The following is a 22,020-nucleotide window of genomic DNA, read 5'->3' as shown; positions in this document are numbered from 1 at the left end:
GTTGATTTGGGGAGAGAACTGAAATTCAGAAGGGAAGACAGGACGCGCAGAACCCGTGCCATCTGCCCTTTGGCTCGTTCAGGCTTCTCTGCAATTCAGTCTTCCACATAGATCCATTTGATAGAAATTATTACCTTCTAGCAGAACAAAAAAACCTTCTCAGTTTCTGTGTGGAAAGTAAGTAAACTGAAAATAATGCAAGATGGAAGCCCATACAACGTCTAATACGAAGTGAGGGAAGGTAGAAGAGTTGGACGCAAAGCCTCTTGTTTTGCGTGGGGAGATGATGGGGGAAGAGAGTGTCATAATATGGACGGTTCAGGAAACCTCTGGCGTACGCCCTGAGGATGTAACTCCAGTCACTGGCTGCTCCAGCAGCATAGAACATGCCAGAGGGCTGTTGAGGTGTTACCATCCCTGTGTCTCAAAGTTGAAATACAATTTTGGCTCGATTCTGTCCGAGTGGGTTTTGGTGGTATAGCTGATTCTGTCCATCCCAGCAACATGTTCTCTCATACATGATTGCTAACATGAGGCTTCGGTGCAGACACAGTTGGCCAAGTTTCATTTCCCTGAAGGATATTATAATGTCAGCAGAAATTATTCTGTAGTCTTAGCCTCTCAGTTTGCATGGACGTGGCTTTTTCGTATGGATGGACCTTCTTGCTGCTTTTGTCTTTCTTTTAAGTGCTTAAGTTCAGTGCAAAGTCTGTGTAGTTGCATGTTAAACGTAACTGATAACTTTGTTCGTACATGCATGTGTTGAAATTTGAATTTAAAACCACTTGACAAAATTTTTTTTTTAATCGGTCTGAAAACCAAGAACTTGTCACTTCTGTGCTGCAGTGGCACGTAAGATTTCTTGATTCTGCCACCGTTCCTTGTTTTCAGAGAGGATCTTGAAGTAACATAATGTTGGCTGATGGGAAGCCAGTTGGAAATAACTTGGTTTTTTTACTTTAAATTGGAAGACCAATTTGAGTCTTCAGTCCCTCAAAAGCACTGCTTATGGTATCTAATGTCTGATAATAATTTCTTAGGCAAAATTACGGAAATACTACTCAATGCACTAATTTTCTACAGCTTTTCTAATTACTCTGATTTTTGAAGCATAGATTTGTGCCAAGGTACACTGGAGTATATTTGAACAAAATACAGAGCAATAAAACTGTAATTGTAATTCATGTATGATTAACAAACAAAGCATTAATTTTATTAGCTTTGCTAGCAGTCTCTCTGTTTGAAGTGTGTGGTTGGGTCTTTCTTAAGCCTGTGCTTCATTAAACTTTTTGCACCATTCCGTCTCATCTGTCAGGCAGTGTCTCACATTGAATTGGTCTTTTATATGAGGATCTATGTGTATCTCTAGGTAATTAATTTAAAAAAAAGTCCAAAAACGTATGTAAAGGCTGGTTTAGTAGTCACTTTTACTAAAGCTTTCCCCTTCTCCACAGTATTATCTTAACCATAAAAGAAGATAAATGTTACTTAGGTTGTTCCAGTCGGTCTGCATGCAGTACCGGGACACAGAACAGTCACTGTTCCGTTGTATTACTGTTAATCATACAGCGAGTTCATCTATATTGTTTTACTAAAAGTGCAAATAACTATTGTAAATAGTTTTAAAACTTATTTCTAACTTCAATCCCAGTGTCTCATGGAAGACTTGTATTGAACTTTATCTCCTATCATGAGGGACCGGAACAGTGTAATGAGAAAATGTGTTTTGATATTTAGAAGCCTGTAAAAACACTTATTTATTTGTTTTTTTGTGATGTTGCTGTTGGATAGAGGTCAGGGTTGGGTTTTGCCAATATAAATGTGTTTCCAAATCTTAACTTTTTAAAGTCTGTTTGAATTTTGAGGTTTTAATACTTCATTTCATTGCACGGAATATCATTGCCATGGATTTTTGACTTCTAATTACATTTTTTTGGGGGGTGTGTGTCTATATATTAAAAACCCCATGCATATATAGTCAGTGGTAATTTGCTTAACCTTGGGAAGGAAAAGTGGAGAATGACAATACAAGATACTTCAAGGTTTGTGGTATCCAGCATAGTACAGAGTCTGTTTCCTCTCTGCCTTTTTGACTAAAATAATGGAGGATTTGTTGTAAGTTCCCCAAAGCCCTGTTTTATGTGCAGTGCAATGGCTGTGAGGATGGACTCTATTTTGAATATTTATCAAGCATAGCAAATCTCTATTTTAAGGTGTTGCAGCTGACTGTCTTGTAATACTTGCAAATCCTGAGTGGTAGTAATCCCTTCTGTGAGAACTGCAGAATGATTTCTTATCTCTAAATGGACTTCTGGTTATTTCGACCCATTATCTGCTTGCCCAGCAGTCTTGGGTAACTGGAATTCATCTGTAAAGGACTGCCTTCTCTTCCTCCTCCTCTTTACCTGGCACCCCCCTTGTAAAGAAGCAGGGTTTCACTTACTCTTTTGTTTACACATTGACTTGTGAGTTCGGACTGATGTTCAAAGAGCTACGCCTTAGGGAGGGGTGTTGAGCTACTCCAGGGATAATTTTTGTACAAGCTGTAAAAGCCCTTCTGTTGCAGATGACCACCTCACATTCTGAATTAACAGAGCAGCTTGTTTGCACAGTAGATTGTGAGATTTTGCAGCTACTGCCTTTTTTTTCAATGCTTTTGGGTTGGGTTTGTTTTTTTTTTTTTCTTCAAATTTAAAAGATCTGGTGATCTAGCTTTATTTCTGGTTTTATTTCTGGTTTTCAATTCATTCTTTTAATAAAATCTCATACTGCGGGCAGTTTTACATTTGATACACAGAGTAGTTACCCTGATGTTGGTGTAACTAATGCTACACATGCACAAGCCCCACATTTTAGGATTATCATCAAGATATCAGTATTTTCTGCCGTAGACATGGCTGTAATTTTTTTTCCAGCTACATGAATGCTGGAGCCTTCTTTTCCCATCGGTTTTGGAGCATTGTGTCAAATCTGAAGCTGCACTTGGAAGGCTGCTTGGATATTGCTTTCCTCTCCTGTTTTTAGGCTCAAGCAGTTATTTCCTTCACGGTTCTGAGTAAATTCTGCTGTCCTTGAGCAAGTGTCCTGAGAAACAGTGGGTTCTGCTTCATCATTAGACAGACTATGGGAGTTCAGCTGGCAAAGAGGAGACTTCCTTTTCTTGTAGCTTGTTTGAATCCTGTAGCCATGTTAAAGTGAGATTGCATTAAACAGAATTACGAGGTCACTGACTACGGCCCAGTCTGGCTTTGTAGGTGCCAGTGACACCAATCTGTTTGGATGATCAGAAAAGATGATTTGATTTTGTCACAATTGCTGTCTGCAGATAGCTCAATCATGTTTGCCATAGGAGTTAAAAAGCAATTTGTTCCACCAATGCTGTTCCAATTTGAATTGTGTCGTCCTTTCGGTTGGGAGTCCTCAGAGCTATGATTTTTGCTTTCCAAATAGATTATTTAAGTCATACGATTATTATATTTATACAACTGAAGTTGTCTTTTCTGTGTTCTGCTTTATTTGAGAATGCATGTGCGCCCAAGCACCCTTAAACTCTTCTAGTAAGATAAACTCCAAATCACATCTGAGTAAATTTTTTTTTCTGAAAGCGGTCTGCAGCTTTACCATACAGATGCTCTCTAGTAAATGAAACACTACTTATCTTAATTATTAGTGTTAATGGACATGCTGTGGGCCCAATATTTGCTGATATCAGGTAATAAGTTATATCTTTTTACGCTTGAAAAATGACAGTAACTGTAGTTCTGTCTTGTCTGAATGGATCAATGGCATGTGCATGAGTAGTTGCTGGCAATCACCTGTTATGTGTAAGCAGCCCATCTTCTTCCCTTCTTTCAGGCACCTTCTGCAGACACTGTTATTCCTAAAATGCCGCACGCTACGGACTTGTGCTCCAGAATGCTCTCTGTAACTGCTCAGTGTCTTGTAGTTTCTCCTTGTGCGTTTATCTCTTTTTAAAGGTCTCACTGCTCTTACAGAAACCGATACGCTTTCGTCCACGTGTGCGATGCTCACTGCTGAACGTCCGTGGCGTTAATGTAAACAGACATAAATAGAGCAAGGCCACTACAAAACCCACATCTTTTTCCCATCATACAAACCATACCTCTGTTCAGATAGTATTTTTGGATAGAAATTTTCAGTGCCTTCTTGGAGCTCAATATGTACTCAAGAGTACATAGAGTACCTCCTGAAACTATCTTTACAGGCAATTGAGATTCCAATTACCTTTTCTTTCTTCTAAGTAGAATGATTACACTTTTTTTTAGTGTGTGTGTATATATATATGTACATAGGTTGTATCTTCATTTGGCAACATTCATAGATGGGACGGTTCTTTTCAAAAGCCAAAGTTTTCTAAGAGCCAGTGGAGGAAAAGGGAGACTTGAATGAAGTGGGCTGAAACAGTTTTGATCTTATTTGCAATACTCCTGTTTTGCAAGATGTAGAGAGGAAAATAGTGTGGTTTTTTTTTTTTTCTTGAAACATAAAATCTGAGCTGGTTTACAGAACTTGGAGGATATGTACAAATAGCTGTTCCTGCTTGCTTGTTGCCATGGATCTTATTTGGGGGTGTTAGGTCTGTGTTTTCATTAAATAGTTCAAAGTTTGGAGGACAAGCCATACATGTTATGTAAAACTGGTGACGAATCTTTACATGAACAGTGAAATGAACTACTGGCTGCATTAAATGCCTGTGTATTTGAATATTCTGGTAGGTGGACACTGCCCAGAACAGCATTTATATGTACTTCATGTTTCTTGTACCACGTGCTAAAGGAGTTGCCTACAATAGTGATACCTCAGAAGTTGTCACATTCACTAGAGTTCTCTTTTTCCCCTTTTCTTCATAGGATTCCTGACCTGTCCACCATGTGAATTTTTTTCTCCTGTCTCCTTTTAGTGTCATCATTTGGCTTTTCTCTAGCAAAACTTCAGTGATATTTACTGTGCAGAAACACTTGTTCAAAGGGTCAGGTGGAGTATGAATATATTTGATAAATCTTTTCTTTTTTTTTTTTTTTTTTTTTAGGAGATACGTTTTTACCTGGGGTTGGTGAGCTGGGGAGTCCTGCTCTTGGGCTAAACACGTGTAGGCAGAACTGTTCCCCCACTTCCCTCATCAGTTACACTGCAATCACTTGATTATCAGAAATGGGACTTCAGGAAATCCTGCTCTGATTAGGTCTTTTGGCACTTTAATTCCAAGAATTATTTCGTTCCTGAGAAAGAAATGCCTGGGCATGGGTTCACAGTATTGGTGAAAAACACTCAAACTTGCGTGCAAACTTTGAGAAAAATTTCCACTCTCTTGGAGAACCTTTTCTCCGTGTTCTTAATTTCTGTGTGATTAATCAAAGAATAAGTGGACTAATTCATTAACTTTGACAGGCAAATTGTCTTCTGCAGCAAAGTACTGTTCTTCTAGCAGTCTGGCAGTGGACAAAATTAAATCCATAACAGGAATCTTAATGTCCTCACCAAAAGGAAGAGGAAAATGTTATGTATTATGTAGCACATTACTTTTTCTTGCTTACAGGGCACAGACATAACGGCTAGTAGAGCATCTGAAAGGTGAGAGTGTTGTGTTTGGATCCTTCCACTGATCTGACGTGTATAGTGGCAGTAGCTAAAACTGCTGAAGATGGATCCGTTTGCCTTTCTTTTTAAAATCAGGTCTTTGTCTTTTGCTGAGATTTGTAAGTTGTTTTTTTTTTTTCTTTGGATACAGTTTTAAAATGTTCTTTGGCACCTTTAAATGTCTGTCTTTGCTGTCTTGTATCTTGAGTTCCAGTATTTTAATTTAAAGAGCATTCTGTTTTGAGAATGTGAAGCAACGTGCGTATTATGCGTTCTGAAGTATTGTCAAAAAGATGCATCTTGGAATGAAACAATGGCATTGTGTGGAAAACATTCTGTCTTGACCATTCCTGTTCTCCAGAACTCTGCATAGTTTCAAGAACTGGAATAGTTTTAGAATTTTATTTTAAGTTGCTAGCCTCAGCTTTTCAATTACTTACGTAAAAGCTGTGTTCCTTTCAAGAGGTCACTAACAGTTGTTTGGAGCTGGCTACCAGAAATGGTTCTCAAAACTCCCCAGTTGCTTTGTAAGAGAAGTCTTTAACCGTAACAACAACACAATACTTTTATTGGGTTTTTGTTTATTTTGGTATGTATGATTGTTGGGGTGTGTTTTGTTTGTTTGTTGGGGGTTTTTTGTGGTGTTGTTTTTTTTTTTTTTTCCTTTTTTTACTTGTCATTCTTTTCTGAAGGTGCTTGAGAGGAGGCTTAGCATTTGCTGTATTTGGTAGCATGAGGGTGGATTGGTTTTTATCTTGCCAGGATTGGGTAGCACTTGGGCTATAAAGTCTCTTTCCTTTCCATCTTTCATATTTTAATAGGGGTATTAGAATTTTATGAAGCTTAATTCAGAAAGAAACTGGTGTTTACACATTCAGATTGTATAATGCTTGTGGCTCTGGGTATGTTTTCATGCTTGATACCAAGGAAGGAGGGGATGGTTTAGGTTCTGAAAGTAATGTTATCTGAACTTAATTAAATTTTCACCCTTTCTTCTGCAGCGCTTCCAACATCTTCCTTTGGAACAGTAGAGGGTAGGTGAAGCTTTTCTAGAGACAGGCTTCTCTTTAAAACATGTCTAGCAAAATGGCAAATGTGGAGGTGCCTTGGTTTTGTTTGATTTTTTTTTTTTTTTTTGTCCTTTAAAGAGCAACGAAAATAGGAAGAAAGATCGGTTGTTGATATTATGAAATAGGCCTTCACTGTAATTAACAGCCTGGGAATTTTTCTGCTTGCTTTTCTTATCCCCGTGTTGCGAAAGCTTGCAATCCTGCTGGGATTTCTTTTTGGAATGCAGAGGTGTGTTCTGGCTAAAAGGCATGTGCTTTGCCTAATACGCTTTCCTAGCCATTGAGCCCAGCTGGCTGCTGCAGTCTGTATTTGTTTTGTCTAACTGATTTTTATATCCAAGCTTTAAATTAAACTAACACTTTTTGCATTAAATGACAAACCATGCACAATGTCCATAAATGAAACCAAACACTATAATCTACTAATTTTTGTTTTCAATGTGCAGCATTATGTAATCAAGCAGCCTACTAAAAAGGAAAATGTGGAAATAATACTGGTGGCATGTAAGTGGTGCTAAACAGAAGTGATCAGCCTTTGTGGAAGGGAATGTTTATATTGAGTTAAAGGTTTAGCACTTCCTTGTGTAAATACAGAAGAGGAGTGAAGAGAGCAGGGTCTGGCTGGTCAGTACAGAATGTTCTTGTCGAATCTTTATGTGTTTTGCTGTAGGAGGTTACGCGTGCCATTGGTGCTTGGCGATATGGTTTAGGGGTGTACTTGGTAGAGTAGGGTTGATGGTTGGACTTGATGATCTCAAAGGTCTTTTTCAACCAGAATGATTCTATGATCAACATAGCAGTTACCTGGAGTCTGATGATGGGTTAATTTTGAGGATGCAGTCTTGCAGCTACCTCTGAAGTGGATAAAAGTTCCAGGTACTCAAAGTCTCTGAAATTAAGCCACATGTCTATCCAGTTTGGTCCAAATCATGAATGAACAGAATAAATGTTAGAATAATGAAGCATGGAATAGAAATTGTATTTTAAAGTAGTCATGAATCATTATTTATGAGTCTACAACAGTGACACTGGAGTTGTTGCTGCAAGGTTGTTCTTTATACATTTGTGGAAATTAAAAATGTGTTCGTTCTTATGCCCCTTTTTCTTCTTGTCTCTCAGTTTTTGTAGCTGTGAGTGATACGAGATGTTTTCTTGTTAGGAAAACATTTGCCGGTGGGAAAGAGAATACTTCTTTGTGTCCTCAGTGATTGCTCACACATTTTGAGACTGTTGGATCGTATGTCCTTAGCTGTAGACAGACTTACTGTGGCTGATCCCTGTAATAGGTGCATTATTGCAACGTTGGCTTCAGTCTCAAGAGATACAGAGGCTACAAGGCTATTGCTACCATCTTCAGTGCTCTTAGATAGTGCTGCTTCTCTACTGCCTCTCTGGCCTTGCGGGTGACCAACAGTTTGGGCTCTGGCACAGTTCCCCTCACCTCCTCAGCCCCTTTCACTGTCGGTTTGGGCTGTGCTCCCTTCTTCCTCTTTGTCTGCTCCAGGCTGTCCGTGCCTGGCCCTGGTTTACTGAGTGCCACACTCAGTGCAAGCATCATAAGCATGGATGAGAGACGTAGGCTTGCCTCTCCTCTGGCTTTATTGCTGAATATGAAAATTTTTCATATAGTACCAGTCAAATATACAAAGCTCTGGCCCCTTCCCACTCTGCTGTTAGGTGCCAGAGGAGTTCTGTTTTGTTTTGTTTTGTTTTTTAAATAAGGTGCAGTAGCTTCTTGGAAGATAAATTAAAAACCAAACCAAAACAAAAACCAGAACAACAATAATAATACCACCACCAACCCCCCCCCCCAAAATACCTATCTTTAACCCTGTTTGGATATTTATTCTCACAGTAGTAAGGAGACACTTTTTTCTTCTAGTGAATTCACGTAGTTTAAAGCTGCTATGAGTAAAGCTTCCCGCTTTGCTGCTAGGGTGAATGGCATCTGACCTGCACATAAATGCTCTTCTGTTCTCACGTTCATTGTAGGCAAGCAGTCTGAGCTGGGTCAAGATGAAGGTTTGAATCTATTTGATCGTTCTCCATGTTGCTCTTCAAAGAATTGCATTGCAGTGAGGCTCTAACCTTTTTTCTTTTTTTCTTTACACAAATGTCAGTGGACAGATTTAGGGCCTGGATGTCAACTCTGTTCACGTAGAGGTTTGCCTCATGTTTATTAAACTGTGACTGATCAGAATCAAAGTAAATTTCCTGAACTCAAAACTACTGATGATGACACCTCCAAAAGATACAAGTATGTGCATTTGTAATTACACTGTTAAAAAAGGGCAAACTTCTGCATGTGACTAGATAAAAACCAAAACAAAACCTTTTTTCCTAATAGCACTCATCTTAGTAATGTGTGGAATAGACTATTAAAAATATCAGGATGATCTTCTCTACACTCGATTTAAATATCTCAATTCAGAAATTTGTCTGTTTAGGTCTTCTGAACAAAGCAGTGACACTAATACATGAAATGTAATCTGTTAATGGCTTACAGGCATCTGAGAAGGCAATATATGGATGTTTGCTTAATGCTATTGTTTGGTACATTAAAAAAACAAAAAAATATTGTTGGGTGGGTGGATATTGCTGAAAAAAAAAATCAGAGCATGAGAAGGAGATCTCTTTAGTTGTAGTCAACAAACTAAAAAGAGGAAAGAAATGAGGACTTCTGTGAAGTTGTCATCCTACGCTTCTCAGGGGAAGGTTTCAGCATTGTAACTGAATTGTAAAAATTAAAAAAAAAAAAAAAAAAGTAGTGTCTTTTAACAGTCCTGACATCAGTGATGGAAATTCGGAAGGTGCTTCACAGCCACTGTGACCTTTGCAGTGTTAAACCTGTCCAAGGATTGCTATCCCAGCTTCTCAGTAGCACTCTGAAACCATCGCGAAATCGTGTCCTTGCTTTTCTGAATTTGCTGTGCTGTATATTTGAAGTTCTATAGTATGGGAGGAATAGACATTTCAACCACAAAATAGAAAGATTGTGTATTTTCTGTCGTAATGGAAGGTTGGCTTTGAGATAATAAAGTGCTTGGTAGTATCTTGGAGGCGGGGGAAAGGAGCAGACAGCTGAAACTTTGTAGTTCTGTGTTTCTGCAAAAAAAAGACAAGTATTTCTTACAGCAGCATTTTTTTTATCTTAATGTGGACAAGATGCTCTAAACTGAGCTCCAAGAACTGAGTCTTATTAGTGAAGTGCCAAATTGAGACTGGTTTGTGATGTATTTTTGTGTTGGGTTGGGTTTTGGGGATGTTGTTTTCTTGGAGGGGGGCAGGTTGGAGGGTTTTTTGGTCACTTCTGGATTCTGTTTAGGTGATTCCAAATTTCTCTGCTTGGAAACCACCCCTTCCCCAAGCCTTCCTGAACAACAGGAGCTAGAATTTCATGTGCCCTGATCTTGAGAGGCAGTAATGATTTAACTGCACTCCTCCTCCCAACTCCTTCCTTCGAGAGGCAGGTAAAAGGAACTTATTCTGCAAAAGTTAATGTTCTAAATGCAGCATGAAGTATTAAAGTAATAATTGGCTGTACATCCTACGTAAAAGACAGCAGCTCTTCACTAAGAAACTATTACCCGCCTTTCTACGCACATTGTGATTAGTGATTATTCTCAGGGACTGCAGCAGTTTGCAAACTCTTTAAATGGATAAAGGAATAATTTTTTTGTTGTGAGAATGCTTATTTCATTTTTTTTCCCCTGAAGATGCTTTCATGCATCTTACCAGTTTTAATATGAGAAATCCAAACTCCTTTTCTCTTACAAAAGTGTTTTATGTTCTTATTGCTTTAATAATAGTTTTTCTAAGCTGTCTGTAGAGTTCAGAATATCCATCTGTCTAAATCTTCATTCTTCTAGAGAGTGAATTGCAGTTCTGACTGCTGCTGTCTTATTGCCGTAACTTTAGGTTTGAAAATTTGCATTGAAGTTTTCTAGTGAATGAAAGACCTCTTATTTTGCTCTAGTAAAATGAATTATTAATTTGTTTTGTACTGAGGTATGAGGAAATAGTAAACTTCAGCTTACTAGATATCAAAGCATGTTCTGTGCAAGCATATCGAGAATTTGCTTTCATTTTATGGCCATTCCTAGGCAGTGGTGTGCTAGTTGGCTTACAGTATTCCCATACACACACAGCTAGGTGAGCGTAAGTATGTCCTTGGATGCTGATGTCTTAATAGCCTAAGTGGAACTAGACAAGCAAAGTATCTGGTTTGTCCATTGTAGTTCCATTTTATGGTTCATGCCAGTGAAAGCACTGTTGTTTGAGACCCTGTGAATGTTCTGTCTTATTTTCCTTCAAAGGCTTGCTGCGTAGTCTTAGACGATGCACTTGTTCTGTGATGAAGACTATTTAGTGTGTATGGGTTAATGGTCTTTTCTGTGTCAGCACCTTTTTCTGGCACATTTTTAAGGGGTAATGTGCTGCTTCGGAATGGTTTGTGGTCCTTTGGGCAAATCAGTCTTTGGAAGGAGAATCAGCAAATATTATGTATAGCTCTTGTAAAACCAAAAGGGAAGTTTCTCTTATGGTTTTGTAATGGTTTTTTCTTGTAGGCACTGTGAGGGCACTAGAACTTTGTCTTCAGCTCATTAGACAAAGAGGAAGTTTTATTTTTATGACAAGAAGAGAGTTTGGCTTATATGCCTTACTTGTTTGCTACACATCATCATTGAAACCCACAATTGTCAGAGGAGCTGTAAGGAACACGGTTAATTTCTGTACTACCGGTTGGCTGGCTTTGCTACAGTAAATATAAAAATGTATAATAACTCTTGAGGTCTTGACAGAATGGTGCATAACTCGTAGGAAGCTTTTAAAAGCAGAAATGTTTTCTGCCAGACTAATGCTTTTTGGTTAGGCTCAACAATGGATCTACCCTACTTAGTGCAGCATTGTTGTTGGTTTTGTTTTTTTTTTTTAAAATAAAACAAACAGTCGCTAATAGATGCACTCTGTCACTCTATTGCTGCTCATTTTCTACTAGTCTCTGTTTCTGCTGAGAGTATTTGTCTCATAAATAAGTCATGCCGCAGAGAATCTGTGCTGTAGCATCATCCCATCCATCTTTCCTACTAGCAGAATTGCTTTGACTTTGATGTGGACTAATTAAGCTCACATATTTTTATGGACATCTTAGAGTAGTTAAAGAAAAGATAGCTGAGATATCTGTGCTTTTCTAAATGTGGCTGTAGGACTTGTTAGGGCTTTGATCCTACGTATCCTGAAGTTTCTTTTTTCTTTTCTTTCTGAAAAGGTGCCATCTGGAGTATTTCCATCAAAACAGTATAGCAAACTTCCCAAGATCATACCTGTTTTCACACGAAGAATCCGATTTCTTAGTTTTATGCAGGGCAAAGTACAATCTCTGCAGCATGGGCAGGATTTAATAAGGCTCTGCACAGCACCAGGCAGGTTCATCTGTTTAGCTTCCTCCTTGAATTGCTTCCCAAGTCACGTGCTCACGGATTAGATCAATACATTACCTAACAGGACGTTTAGAAACATTTCCACAGTTTGCTGACATGGGGGAATGGGGAGGTAAAGTAATATATTTTGCGCTAGATCTTCGAATACGCTGCCGCGGTATTGGCAAGCCCCTTGTTCTCATGTGGAATTCGCTACTGCAGTGGTGCATTGCAGGAAGGAGAGGAAGATCAACACACAGAACATACCCATGCATCATACGGGTTTGGGGAAAGGGACATGCCTTTGAACCTAAAGCAGCTAACATGTTTTCACAGGGCAAATATGCTTTCCACTTTTGAAAGAACCTTAGTATAGAAGGGTGTGTGATCTAATTTGAACAAGATTCGTTGTTTAATTTAAATGGTTTAGGCTCTTAAATGCATCTTTTCTAGAGTACTTGAGAAATCAGTGAGATTCGTAAATGCTAGTGGTGGGGATGAGCACCTACCAAAGCACAAGCAAATAAGCGATTTTACCAGTCATTTGAATTCCAGAGCATGGCTTTGTTCTTGTTGAAATATAGCTTTTTGCTACTGTGACTGTATATGGGAAAACCAAAATCACATGTTTAGAGCATCCTCCTGTTTTTCTCCTCTAGCTTGTGCTGTTTGTCTTTTAAATTGTGCAACTTTTTTTTTTCCCCTTCCAAGTTTCATTTCAGTCTTGTACCTGCTGTGGAATTTTGTGTGAAACAAAACTGGAAGACGTTGGGTTTTTAAAAAATAATCTGATTTAATGTTCAACTCTTGGCATGATCTATCATCCAGAGTAAGGGGAGCAGGAAAAAAACCTGTATGTAGAGGTTAAATGATGACTACTCAGATCTCTGTTTCACCCCCGAATACGATTCTTGATATCGCAGAAGTTCTCTAGTTTTAGATTGATTTGCACTGCTCTCTTGCGAAGAACCCTTGAACCAAAGCTGTGTTTTTGGAGCTTAGATAGACTTTGGCTACAACATTGTTCTCATTTAAGAATATGTCTTCGTTGCAGAGTTGATTGTATTGTCTCTCTTCTGAGTATTGTCCATACATGTAATCCCTTAACTTTAGTGTGTTGGAGCTTTAACTGTAATTCCCCTCAGGGTATGTACACTCCAAGCTTAACATAGCACAGATTGTCAATAGAAGTAACTCCCCAGCTGCACAGTCTAATTGTTTTAGAGCAGGAAGGTGTGATTACTGCACAGACAGCTGCAATTCTCTAAATGTGTTACTGCCCCTCCTTTGGAGATGGTTCCACCTACAGCTGAGCTAGGGGAACAGATAACCTGAGTGCTCCTCATCAGCACGAAGTCACCTGTCTTAGTTTAGAAAAAATCTTAGGTGTGAATTGTATGAGATGAAGCAGAACAGTTTAAACCAGTCCCTTCCAGTAGCAAAGGAACAAATAAGAGGAGTTTACTGACGTTTTCCATCCTACCATTTAGTGCAGAGCCTCGCTGGAGCTTTGATCTTAGTGAATGAAAGGCCACATTGAAAGCAAGTCAGTAATCTTGTTCTGAATCCTTGGGGAAAAAATGACTTATGTGAAGTAGCTTCCTTAGGAATGGGAAAGGTCACTTTAGGATCAGGTGGTCCTAGTGTATAACAGCTTATGTTAGCAACTACTAGATAAAGTTTAGTAGATGAGAACTAAAGTATCTGTCCTCAAGAGATCTGGTTCTTTCTGGAAGAAGGGCTCTAGGAGGGCTTTTTGGACTTTTATAGATCAATGCTTGCATATATGAATCCCGTATTTGTGGGTAAGGAAGGGGGGAAAAGGAGGTTGTCTCTTCTGAAACAGCTTTCAATATTTTTTTTTCTCCTTTTCTCTCTACTGATCTCAGCAGCTGTAGTATGTTTGGGCACAGTGGAAAATGGTCTTTAACACTATTCTCTAAATTAATGCACTCAAGAATTCAGAAAAGCGTGTGGAGTCATAAAAAACCCACTATATTATCTGATACTTACTATGTATAGAAGCATTTTTAAAGCTTTTTCTGTGGAACCTGTTTCCCGTCTGTCTTTTTGTAGACTGAAAGCTATTTCAGACCTGCTGCTTTCACTTCAGATCAGTGAATCTCCTTATTTTATACTGCATCTTTTTCTAACTGCTGCTTAGTGAAAAGTTACCCATATTTTCCTTAACAGTGATAGGAAATGAACCCCTGCCAATTTAGGGCTGGAATAGTACTGCTATGCAAATGCGTTATTAATGTAACTTCACTCACTGTGCTCGAGAACTGCTCAGTAATATCCATTCCTATTTTGTGGTACAGTTTGGAGAAGGAAAGTGGATGGTCTGGCTATTGATTCGGAAGTTAGTGGATGCTGGGCTATTACCTGCTTTGTGAAAGTTTCTGGGATGACTTAATCCAGATTTTTCATCCTTTGGCAGAATGGATAGTGTTATTTCAAAAGATGTTTGTGGTCCCTTCAGGCTTATTCTGAATGTTGTTGCTTCCAGCTGATGTGTCCAGAATATGCTTTTGTAGATGGCCTTTTTTCTCACGTGTTACGGAACAGCCCCTCTGTATTGCTTATGCCCTGTGAACTGGAAGGGTTTACCTGCGTGTTCCTCTTGTGCCTTGTCTTTGGGTCGGTGTTCTTTCTCTGTTACAAACAGTTCACTTTTGCGTAGAGCATTTTTCTGGTGTTCAGCTAACTTCCAAAAGCGTGGTACCTCTCTTGGCATCTTCCCACCCTTCGAGCAGAGAATGAACACAATTGTTTACTGTGTCCAAAGGCACAATACAAAATGCTGTCAGGCTTCCCCAGCCATTTTTGTGGTTAATTTTACACTTGGGAAGACCTGTTCAGGAACTGGAAACAACCTAATTGGTCTCTTCCCCCTGTCACCCCTCCTTTTAAACGCTATTCTACCATTATTGTTTCTCTGGATGGGGATCCTGGTCCAGTCAAAACATTTGGCCAACTGGGCTTTGGTTCCCGGTGGGGTAGCAGTTAGCCTCACTGCTGTTGTGGCAAGCCGTCACTCCTGCAGAAGGTAGCTCAGGCTGCTTTGTTAATTAGGATAAACTCCCATTCTCCCCAGCCTCCGGAGAATTTTGTCAGCCTGGCATCAGAGCATCAGAGAACACTTAGCAGAGGCTTGTCATTGCCAGAGCAGGGAGTTGAGATAATTTGTCAAACCTAAAAAATACAGTTGAAAAAGGGATAGGATTAGTGTGCTTTAAAAGCTTTTAGACCAAAAAAATACTAATTAAGCAGATCATTCAAAATACTCTGAAATTGGCCTCAGAAACTGCAAGTCTCGTTTCCCTTGTGTGGTTGCTACTGTGTCTTCCACAAAGATAAGAGGGGAAAAAAAAAAAAAAAAACCCTGAAAAAATAAAGGGAGGGAAAATTGCCTTCAGAAATTGAATTGAAGAAAATACTTAATCATTCTTTCTCTGGCAGTAGGTACTGTGTGACTAGTATTTCTTCAAAATCAGGGTTAAATTAAGATAAAAAGATGCTGAGGTTCAAACAGGTGAGTTTAATGTACGTTTAACTTTGCCTTATCAGAAGATGGGTAGTTTGTGCCCTTGCTGGGATGCAGCATCTTGAATAACACGCCATGGAAAAGTTTCCTTAAGCTGCTTTCTAGCATCCTTTGTAGGATGGTCAGTACTTTCATTATGCCCATTTTCACAGTTTTTTCACTTAAAGGCAGAAGTAGGATTCGTTGAAATTCGCTGTGGGTTAATCTAATATAGAGAAGGACAGCAAGCTGCTGAGAAGCTCATAATGGTATATTTTTGTTTACACTCAGTTTGAGAACTGTGGCATTATTTAACAACTTAGGGTGTTTAATCTTTAAATAGTGATATCATTGTCTTCAAACTTGTGCTGTGGTCAGAGCCAAGCATCCTGTTCGCAGACTAGGGAAGCTGTATAGACATCTTCTCTCTGCTGCACCCGATGGCCATATAGGAGCCAGCAAATACACCCGTGCAGAGCAAGTGCCTTAGCTGTCATGTTTGCTGTTCAACAGAGCTGAAATACTTAACAGTTTTTCTGCTGCTGTCTAAATAAACATTTAGAATAACCCACTTTAAGAAGTTACCTGTACTTGGCTGGGTTTTTTTTTAAGGTGACTTGCAGAACACTTACCAAACCACAAAATCCTGTAACTAGTGCACAGTTTTGCTAGTGCTAATACAACCTTCAGTGGGGCTGGAAACAAAATTTACAGTATTGATGGCACAGTCTTTTTTTAAAAAAAAAAAAAACCCCAAGACATTTCTAATTGGACAATATCATCATTAAGACTTGGTTGCAGGAAGTGAGTGAACAATACTTAAGTTGATTTTTTTTTTCCCCAAAAAGCTGATGTGTCAGAAATGTGCGCTGACTCAGAGTAACTCTGAATCATCCTGTCAGCTTGTGGAGGAGTGATTTATATGCCACACCACGGAGAACTGAAGACTCAATTCCCTCTTTTTGTTTCTTGACACCTAAGAACATGGCTTTGAAGTTTTAAGTATTTAAATCTATGAAATATCCCAGCCACTGTACTGATGGATGATGGGTCTCTGCCTGGCTGCCTTAGGAAAGCAGTACAGTGAACCTTGAAGTAAATGTAGACTAAGAAGTGACAGAAATGTCGTGAGGCAGATTTGACCTAAATTTGTTACTCTTGAGGTGCAAACATAGTCGAGAGTAATAAATCTTGTCAGCTGTGGTTTAGTATCGGCTTTCTCCTCCCGCAAGACGGAAGAAATGCTGCTATTGGAGTAGCCGTAGGGTCTTCTCCTTCAGCCAAGAAAGGAGCAGTGGTTGGTGACCTTTTGTGATTATCTGTCCTTCTTTCTTTCAAAAAAACAGGCTAAGGGAAGCATTCTGTTTGTCACTTAACATGTGCTGCTGTGTTTACGTTGCGTTTGGACAAGAATTGTTTGCAGCAGGGATGGATAAGAATGACAATAAAAGTCTGTGCCTAGGCTATGGTCTAGCCATGGCAAGGTGAATAGGAGAGGCAAAAAATTGACAAAGAGGATCGTCTGTACCTAAAATGTGCATATTAAGACCAGGAACTCGATTTCCCTTAAACGTCTTGATCAGTGGCCCAGTGAGGGCATTTGCATTTCATATCTGAAAAGTTTCAGTCGAAAGTCTCTGACTTTCTTGGCTTCATGTTTGTGTTTGGGTTTTGGTTTGGTTTTTTGGTTTCCCCTATTCTGCTGTTAAACGAGTGAACATGGCGAACTTTAAATCGGTCTCTTCACTTTTGTGCAGGTGTCTGTAAGGGATTAAGAAGTCAAGAAAGCAGAGTTTACTGCGGGAACTGTCACAGGTTGCTAACGCTCTGGGCAAGCAGACCCTCATTTGTTGCTTTCTCCTACTTGCCTTTCCCAGCAGTGTGTGGAAGCATCACTGGGAAGAGGGGATGAGACTTGAAAGAATGTATTTGTTTATCTCATAATATCTAGTTTTAACTCACAGCAAGTTTAGACATAAAACATGTATTTGTAACAGGAGGGAAAGTATTAAAAATTACAGATCTCATAGCATTGCTAAATTTTGTCTCTTGACTTTAGGGCTGGCAGCTTCTCCAGCCTAAATAACTGCAGTGGTGGTTGTACCAAGGTTAACTTCGGAATAGGTTTCTCATTTTCTCACAGGAATCCTACTTCAAAATTCGCCAGCCGCGAGTGGAACTGACTTCTCAGTGTCTCCTTGTGCCTGGAGTTCACCTGCTTTCAAATCCACTGAAGTACTACCTTGTAAGAAACAGTTTGTCTGAGCTGAAGTAGCGCTTCTGGAGCACAAATGGTTCTTCTTAGGAACAAAGCAGATTATGGTGACAAAATTATGCATGGAGGGGGAATTTCCCACATACACCTTTGTTCTGTAGGTAGGCATATTTAGAGCTGCGCAGCAAACGCCTTGATCTGTGTAGACTGAGATTAAAGTTCTTTCTGAAGAATTAGACTTGGTTTTGGGATGGAATGTGAAGCGTACCCCTTCAGAGGCTTTCAATAATGATGATACAGGTTAGAAAATTAACTATTTTATCCTCTTGTTTCTGTTGTGTCTAAATGTTATGTCTGTTTTACCCAAAAACTTACTTTAAAAGGTGGGGAAATAGAAGTAGGTTTGTATTGGGAAACTCTTACTTTCCCAGTGCTAAGAATTTGTACATGATCAAACACTTGCAGGAATCCATAGCTAGTGTATTTGCATTAAGAGTACCTTAAGAATCTGCTTCTTTGAGTTACTTGTGAACACATACAGTGTGGCAACACCTTCCTTAGGATGTTTTAACCTCTCAAGCCTCCCACTGTCTTGTTCTTGTTACCTAGTTCATCTTTTCCTGTGAACCTTTGTGGTGGATATGGCTTGCAGACTGTGAAAGGTAGGAGGTCCTTGGCTCATAAATTTGTAACTGACAACAGCTCAGTTCTGAAAGTGCTTTGATATATTTAGTGTAAGAGGCAAGACTCCTCAAGTACCCTAGTGGAAAACTTATTTAAAAAGCTGTTTTCCTCTCATGTACAATTAAATAGAAAGTGAGCTTCTAAAGCTACTTCTGAAATAGCTGGAAATACAGAAGGATTGTTTGCAGTAGCTAAGGTCTGTTCTAGCCTCTTGCTTTTTCTGCACCGTGTGCTTTGCAGGGATAGCGTTTTGCCAGTCGAAACTGCCATTCGTTGGTTTGAGGAGCCAGTGTTATACAAAGTTGAAACAGGTTTGTAAGGTTTTGGAACAGCTGATGCTGCGTGTGTAGCTGTGTACCACCTTGCTTTAGCTGGAGCCTGAGCTGGCCCAGGGAAGGAGAGCAGGAATGGGAACTGTCGGACAGAGAACTGCTCAGCCAAAACAGTGCTGGATGTGTTCATTGTCTCCACTGCTGTTTTGATGGTAGGATGGTAAACTAATAATAAGCTGTTCTGACATTTTGGGAAGACTTGAAGTGTCAGCAGTCTAGTTTTTGACCTCCTGATGCCTGCTGCTTTCTTTTTAACTCATTTCAGATCATAGCTGTTAACAATATCAAAAGCAGGTGGCCTTTTAGAGATGGACTCTGTTGACCTGTTAGAGGTGAATACAACCAGTTCCCTTTTGTGTGTTGGGCACTAGTTTTTACATCCTTGCTTGCTAGGCTGTCTAAACCTCCTTTAAAGAAGGTACAGAACCATTGATGAGGGTCTGTGTGTGTGTGTGTGTTACCACTGTCTTAAAGGAAATCGGTTGAGGAAAAAACACTGAAGTGGGAATTGGGATATCGAATCTTGCTCACTCCTGCAGCTTAGTCAGAAACGCTGTCAGTTACTGTATATGTGTGTGTGTGCATACAGCATTTATATTGTGCAGGACTGTTCTTTCCAGTTTTGTCATTTAAAAACTGATTATAATCTTCCAGAAGGAAAGTGCTCAGGGCTTCTTCTGGTTTCTGTGTGTGGTTTGTTAGAATATCAAAGCAAAATTGAAGGGTATAGACAGGTTCAGTATGAACTGAACGAAGGCTGGCTGGGGACATAAGATGAGGGACTGAGTGTGTGGGGAGAGAGAACAGGGTTAAAGATGGAGAGTGGAGTACTTGAGGCTGAGGAGAATAAAGGAGAGAAGCAAGTAGGGAGCAGAATAAAATGTTGAGGGGAGCAGAATAATAATACTAGAGGGTATGGAGGAAGGGGAAGACTCTATGTTAATGTCTTAGGCTAAGGAAGGGGTGTTCTTGTGTCTAGGAGGACTTACCAAAGAAAAGGAGAAACAACAGGTTGATTCTGCAGCTGAAGTGCTGGTTGACTTCCCTAAAGCGTCTAGACCATAAGCAAGACCTAACTTGCCTTTTAACAAAGTTGTGTTTTTGAAGCAAGCTTGTGACTTCATGGATCTGACTGATTTTTTTGAGTAGTCATTTTGCAGTATTCTGTTTCATCTTAGACTGTAGCCTCAAGAGATGTGAGCAGGGGTGGGAGTATTATGAAACAAAGTGATTTGATTATTTGGGGTGGGGTGGGAGGGTGGCAGCTTTGTTTTAACTTAGCAAATTGTTTAAAAGCACAGACAGATGAAAAGGAGACAGCTAATCTATTTAAGAATAGCCACTATGGTTTTTGATATTGATTTCTTTCCTCACTCTGTTGTCTTTTAACCTTGTTTTCTTACAATTTTAGAAAAACCATCTTGAGCTCTACTGAACAAATAGAGGATATGGATATGAATAAAATAGCTTCCTTTAAATAAGTGATTGAGCTTCTCTTTTAACTTAGTACTATTTTTTTTCTTACATTATTAGATTTCTCTTTATTTTCATTGAAATAAAAGCTCTTAAGGTATGATTTTCTGCCTTTTAGCCTAAAATGATTGGTTTTTACATGCTTGTTATGTCCTCTGTTTACAATACATTTAATGCTAAAGGATTTATTTTTAGCTGGCTAAGTAAAATAGCTAGTTGCTAGAGTTGTTGTCATAGCAGCAATCTTAACAGATAGGCTGATCCTATTTAGCTTTTGCAGCCAAAGAGCGACTGTTAGGCAACAGTATGACAGTTCTGCAGTATTTTTCTAAAGATGGAAATTGTGCTGGTGGTGGTGAATTTTTTTGGTCCTACTTTAAAATATTTCTTTCTGTAGGTGTGTGGAGTTTGATTCAACCAATCTATTTCCATCTAACAGAACTTCGGAGAACTTTGAATACACAACGTGTGAGATTCAGGATTTAAGTCTTAATTTGTAGAAGCTTGAAAATAAATTACACGGTGCAGCATATTGCAAACTGCTTTGTAGATTATTTTTTAACAGCCATAAGTACTCTGAAAGAAAAATGTCAGAGTAGAGAACAGAATCATGCATCATTTATTCAGCACTAATTTCAAGTTGTGGCAGACTGCGCAAATTATTACTGAAGAACTTTGGGAGCTCTGATGAAATGCACTGCCTGGGTTAGATGATAGCTTAGTATTTTAGTAATTCTGATTCTTTTTTTTTGATATGAAGAAAAAAAGGTCCTTCTTTATTGACAGGCAAAGGAATAGTATTTTCAGATTAGTCTGTAAAATAAGGCCTATCTCTGTGACTGATCTCTGTAGGTCTGAGCTGTTACAGAAGTTGAGTTACTCTTAAGCATATGTCTGAATGCAGTTGCTGTTGTCTGAGATGAAAAGCAAATTACTGTGAGGAATTTCTCCTGTCTGTATCTTCCAATCAGATGGTATTGGACCTGAATCGTTTTCAGTGCTGCTGAGCAAAAGACTTATCCCTCAAACTCTCTTATGTCTCCTACAAGACAGAGTAATTTTTCAAAAGATTTGTTGAAGTATCTGAGTTTAATGCCAGGAGAAGGTTTTGGATGTTGTTGGCTTAAAGAGTGCTTCAAATATGATTGAGAGTCAAAAAGTCTATTTAACCTTCTAATTGCCTTTTTTTTTTTTCTCCAGGCCTACTTGTTAAAATGTGTTGTTATCATAGGAATGCAAACCGTCATGTCAGGCTTACATGCTTATTAATTTCCAGTGAATAATGGTAACTTTCATCATGTACCTCCCCATTCTGGGTTGCTCCAGGGAACAGTCAGCACATTTCTTTCCCCACTTGATTCCAAGCCAGCCTGAGAGTGGCAAAAGTGACTTCTGTAACTCTTTGACTGGTATGGGTTTGATGGCGTGCCACTGTTTTGTGGGCTGGTATAGAGAAATCTAATGAGTGAATCTGGCAGAATCTCCCAGCAGAGAAATGAAATGCCATGTACCCACGAACATTTCAGTGTTCAAGTTACATTACAGCTTTTGAGTGGATCGAGGGGCTGGGTGGTGTGAACAAGCAGAGCTCGTGCTGTGGTCCCACCACCCAAAACTCCTGCCTCTTCACCCCGTTTACCTTTCTCTTGGGCGTCTGCTTTCTCTGAGCTCTGATGTTCGTCTGAGTCTGCTCTGTCTCACC

General features: G+C 39.3%; 1 protein-coding gene across 2 annotated transcripts in view; it reads left to right on the top strand.

Moving 5' to 3' along the window:
- USP22 (ubiquitin specific peptidase 22) overlaps nt 1-22,020 on the top strand; it is a 109,953-nt gene that overhangs the window by 17,807 nt on the left and 70,126 nt on the right. The window lies entirely within an intron of this gene.

Source organism: Leptosomus discolor, chromosome 14, assembly GCF_034619465.1.
Source record: "Leptosomus discolor isolate bLepDis1 chromosome 14, bLepDis1.hap2, whole genome shotgun sequence".
In the NCBI taxonomy this organism is placed as follows: domain Eukaryota; kingdom Metazoa; phylum Chordata; class Aves; order Leptosomiformes; family Leptosomidae; genus Leptosomus; species Leptosomus discolor.
The sequence above is the reverse complement of the archived record's forward strand: the minus strand, read 5'-3'. Positions and strand labels throughout refer to the sequence as shown.